The sequence below is a fragment of the Marmota marmota genome, unplaced genomic scaffold (genome assembly GCF_001458135.2).
Source record: "Marmota marmota marmota unplaced genomic scaffold, marMar, whole genome shotgun sequence".
NCBI classification, from domain to species: Eukaryota; Metazoa; Chordata; class Mammalia; order Rodentia; family Sciuridae; genus Marmota; species Marmota marmota.
The window spans coordinates 8,578,688-8,584,468 of record NW_026000243.1 but is presented as its reverse complement, the minus strand read 5'-3'; the positions used below and the strand labels follow the sequence as shown (position 1 = coordinate 8,584,468).

Here is a 5,781-nt window from a genome sequence, read left to right as displayed (position 1 = left end):
TATATATATATATATATATATATATAAATCTACATCACCACCAGTATAATTGAGTTCTAGGACATTTCCAACTTCCTCTCAATCTCTCTCATGTCCCTTTTCTATACTTCACCAATGCCCACACTTGAAATCACATACTGACTCTACTTTCTCTTGCTACATCTTAGTTTTTCCTATTCTAGAATTTCATACAGGAATGATATACAGATAATCCCCTATTTGCAATTGTTCAACTTAAATTTTTTTGAATTTGTGGTGGTGAGAAAATGATATGTATTCAACAGAAACTATACTTTGAGTTTTGAATTTTGAGCTTTGACAAGGCTGGAAATACTTAGAAAAATTCTCGCTTGTGTTGTTGGACATTGGCAATGAGGAAGGTCATCCTGCTAGCCACACTATCATGAGAGAAAACACTCAAAATTCTGTAGTATATTAAATAAGTTACATGTGACATTTAGTTTATTTTAAAACAGGCACTGTGTTAGATGATTTTGCCAACCATAAGCTAATATAAGTGTCCTGAGCACATTTAAATTAGGCCAGGCTAAGTTATGATGTTCAATAGGTAAGCTGTTTAAAATCCATCTTTGACCTCAAATTTTTACCTTAGGATGTGGTTATGGATTAATCCCATCAAAAAATGAGGAGAATTCCTAGTATATTTACCCTTCTGTCTAGTTTCTTGGTTCAGCTTAATCAACAGAATTTATTCATTCTGTTTTGTATATCAAAGTTACTTTTGTTATCAATAAGATACCCTGTAGTAATATAATATAAATTTTTTTATCAGTGTTTTTTTTTTTTTTTTGGTAACAGAGATTGAACCCAGGAGCACTTAACCATGGAGCCACATCTCCAGCCCTTTTTATGTTTTATTTTTTTTTTTTTTTTTGAGATAACATCTCACCAAGTTGCTTAGGGCCTCAAAAAATGCTGAGTCTGGGTTTGAACTTGTGATCCTCCTGCCACAGCCTCCTGAGTTGATGGGATTACAGGCTTGTGGCATCATGCCTGGCTCCATTCACTTTTTTTTTTTCATATGAATGTCAATACTTTATTTTGGTGTAAATATGGTAAGCTGGAAAATACAGTGTATTTAAATTTTTTGATTCCCCCTCACATTGTGGAAACCCCCACCCCAGCCCAAGCTAATCTGTTCAAACTCAAATACTTAAAATTACAGCAGCAAAACAAAAGCACAGAAAAAAGAAAACCAGGTGAAGAAGGTAGCCTTGGCCAGTAGTGTCACTTGGTAGGGACAATCCATTCACTTTTTGATAGGAATTTCAGTAACAGTTTTCAGCTATTTCAAAGGAACATTTGTGTGCATATCTTTCTATGGGCATTCTTCAATTTATCTTAGATTTCATTTCTCTAAGATTTATTTAAGTCAAATGTTAAGGGTTTTTTTTGTTTAATTTTATAAAAAACTACTAAATTCTAATTTACTACCAATTTCCAAAGTGTATAATTTTATCATTTCTACTAGCAATATTTGAGAGTTCTACCTGTTCCTACATCTTCAATATTTTTTTCAGTCTTTCACATTTTACACTTTCTAGATGATGGGAAGAATTATTTGTCTGGTTTCAATTTGCATGTTCTTGATGATTTGCTTGACACTGAGCATATTTTCATGTTATTGCTGACCTTTCATAGTGATCTTTTGAGAAGTATTTAAGTATTTTACCATTGAAAAAAACATGGAGGTTTTTATCTTTTATTATTTTTATGAAAGAATATTTACTTAATAGAAATTTTTTTAAAAAAACGGCTTTTGTAGGCCTGGGGTTATGGCTCGGTGGTGTGGCGCTTGCCTGGCATGTGTGAGGCACTGGGTTCAATTCTCAGCACTACATATAAATGAATGAATAAAATAAAGGTCCATCGACAACTAAAAAAAAAAAAAGATGATTTTACAGATTATATATACAAAATATTTGTTAGATGCTTATATTAAGATATATTTTCTTCCATTTTGTGACTTGCCTTGTCTTTCATTTTAATGCTTGGAAAGAGTAAATGATCTGAATCTTGATAAGGTTTGTTATATTAATTTTTTCTTATGGTTTGTGCATTTTATGCTGAATCTAAAGAATATACCTACCTGTGATCACAAAAAAATTCTATTTTTTTCTAGAATGTATTTGGCTTTTGCACTTATAATTAGATCTGTAATTCATTTTGAGTTATTTTTATGGAAGATATAAGGTAAAGGTAGGAGTTTAAAATTTTTCCTAAGCATACCTAGAGGTTCTTTTTGCTTGTTTCTTTGTTATTGAGTACTATACATTAAAAATACAATTATTATGGTCTCTTTTTGGAAATCAGTGAATATATATGTATTGCTATTATAGGTCAGCTTGTCAATTTCCACCAGACACTGAAATGCTGATTCACATTTTGTTGAAATTTTTTATAATTTGGGAAGTGTTGATAGGTTAAGAATATTATCTTCTAACCCATGGAAACTGTATATTATCTCTTCTTATTTGAATTAATATTCCATTTTTCTTAGTTAAAGAAAAGTCAGCAATGTTTTATAGTTTCAAATGAACAAGTCTTATATTTATATTTAAATATTCATTCCTAAATATTTTGTTTTTCAATGCTAATTTAAATAGGATTTTTAAAGTTGAATTTTCTAATTCATTGTTCATACATAGAAATAAACTTAACTTCTATATATTGGTCTTGTATCATTTTACATTGCTACATCCACTTATCAGTACTAGTGCGTAGATTCCTTAAGATTTCTGATGTATATATCATTTCATCCATGAACTTAGATAATTTGACATCTTTATTTATAATTTGTATGTATTATACTTTTCTTTAAATTATTGAACTAGCTAGGACCCCAGCTCAATAGTAGATAGAAGTAATGAGAGCAGACATTCTTTCCTTATTCTCAGTCTTAGAGAATATTCTGTCTTTCCCACTAAGTGTTATGCTAGCTATAGGTTTTCTGTACATGGCCATTATCAGGTTGAGGAACTAACCTTTTTACATTCACTTTCTCAGAGTCTTTATCATGAATAGGTGTTGAATTTTTCAAATGTTTTTTCTGCTTCTATTGATTTTTTTCTCCTTTATTTTGTTAGTATAGGAAGTTATATTGATGACTTCTCAAATATTAAGCCAACCTTATATTCTTAGAATTAAATCTACTTGTCATGATGAATTATCCTATTCATGTATTTCTGTATTCAATTTTCTAACGCATTGCCAAGAACTATTGTGTTTATATTTATATGTAATTTGGACTTATAGATTTTTTCCTTTGTAATTTCTTTAGTTTTAATATCAGTGTAATGCTGGCTTCATAAATTTAATTGAAAACTGTTTCTTTCTTCTGTATTTCCTGAAATTGTTTCAATAGATTTGGTATTTTTTCCTTAACAACTTGTTATAATTAACCAGTACAGCCACATCAGTTGGAGTTCTCTTTGTGGGAAAATTTTACACTACATATATATTCAAATTTTCTATTTATCCTTCTGAAAATTTTGGTAATTTTTTTCTTTTCCCCATGATTTTTCTCCATTATATCTAAATTGTGAAATTTATTAGTATGTAGCTTTTATTATATATCCTTTTTTTGCATTCCTATAGAAGGTATACTGATATTTCTTCTTCCATCACTCCCCTTTGTTAATTGTTATTTCTGTATTTTACTAATCAGTCTTATTGATGCTTATGGATTTTATTGATTATTTGGAAAAAAAGCTTTCAATTTTTGTTTATTTTTCTGTATTATGATACTTCTGTTGTATTCACTGAGTGTGTCCCATGTATCCATCAAAGTCTTGCCACTCGAGCTTGTCAGAAATGATTTTTCAGTCCTTTCTGAGTTCTCAAAAGTATCTCCACTTCAAGATCCGTGACTATGTGCATGCTCACCCTGTGCATTTTCCCATAGAATCTAGAGGATCCATGTCAGTTTCTGCAGTTCTTTGTACTTCCCTCCTCTCTAGTGTCCTCATCCTCTTGAACTCTGAGTAAACTTATTTACTTACTCCTGACACCCTGCTGCATCAGGTAGAAGCTACTCTCAGAGCACATGTGATATTTTCTATCTATCCAATGATGTTCTTCCAGAAAGTGCCTCTAGGGAGACAAGACAGCTCTGTGGACCTTAAGGTTCACTTCATCTCTCTCCATTTTCTCAGGGATCACAGTCCTCACAGTTAACCAAAGTCTGAAAAAAAAATACTAATTCACATATTTTGTGCCATTTTTTAGTTGTTTACAGCAGAAGGGAATTCTGGTACTAATTAATCTCTCATGACCACAAGCAAAATTCTGGAAGTCTCATTATTAACCTTCTGATGTTTGTTTCCTACTTTAATTTATTAATTAATTCAGCAGAATCTTATTCAGCATTTGCTATGGTGGCACACATTTAACAATAATAAATTAGTACATGATATATTTAAATTGGTTTCATACATCACTATGTTCTTTTTTCATTTATTTCACCTGTTGTTTATTCAATATTTTATAACTATAAATTAGAATGCTTATTCAACTGAGGAAATGATTATGTACTGTTTGAATATTGTTCTCATTTGGTATGAGTTGTCCTTATAGGACACAAATTCTCCTTAAGTTAGGATTGCTATATTTTATGCTTTAATTCACTCATTTTTTGTTCTTTTTAAATTTTTGAAAACAAATCCACTCTCAAATATGTTCTCTGAATCACTGATTAAATTTTAGATTGCTATTTCTGTACCACACTCTTTCTTCTGCATTTTTAGTTTCCTTAAGTGTTTCTTGATATAATGGGACTCTCTTTTTCACTCAGTTCACCGCTACATCATCTTCTATTTTCTCTTTTTTCACAAAATGAGTGATTTTTACTTTTGCCTTTATGGAATTTCATATAAGACATGTACCAAAGTTGTCTTCTGGCTTCTGTACCATAATTTTTTTTGATATTGTGTTTCCGCCTTTATATCATTTCCTCCCTTATATTCATCTTGTAAGTACAACAGAGATCCAACAAAATCTTTTTACAAGTCTCTTTCTTTGTGTTTATTCATGAAGGGGAAAGGCATATGAAACCTGGTAGGTGAGTGGGATTTCCTCCATGCCAAGATCTCTTCCCACCTGGAGTCATCTGAATCCTCTCACATCATATCATAATATAAAGGTCTGTGGGATAGGCTCAGCTCATTTCAGACTTTTTAATATCGGACATATGCATGTGTTTTCATAAGTATTCTTGAATAAGGTAGAAGAGGTACCAAGTGGAAAGCTTAAGTACAACTGGAAGTTTTAAGTTTTAGAAGGGAACATGAACAGGAATTGGCAGTTTAGAAGCATTCATTCACTCTCATGGCATCTTTGATGCTCTGAAAGTCTCTGATGACATGTGAATTATTAATGACCCAGGGCATCCTGGTGACCACAGTCCCATATAACACTTCCTCTTTAACATATTTTTAATAACATTTTATGTATTTATTTATTTTCATGTAGTGCTGAGGGTCAAACCAGTGCTATACTACTGAGCCACAACTCTGCGCCTCCGCCAGAGCAGTACTAACTCCAGAGATGGGAGTTCAAATCATTCCCACAGGGGTGAAAGGACCTCTTCCCAAAGGAACAGTAGGCTTATTATTGGGACGCAGCTCTTCTACTCTAAAAGGACTTATGATAAGTCCTGGGGTAATTGATCCCGATTATGAAGGTGAAATAAAAATTATAGCCAGTTCTCCAAAGGGTATATCAGTAATTTCACCAGGAGATAGAATAGCACAGTTACTAATA

General features: G+C 31.8%; 1 protein-coding gene across 4 annotated transcripts in view; it reads right to left on the bottom strand.

The window, feature by feature from the left end:
* Window positions 1-5,781, bottom strand: part of Ntm (neurotrimin) — a 960,133-nt gene that overhangs the window by 551,736 nt on the left and 402,616 nt on the right. The window lies entirely within an intron of this gene.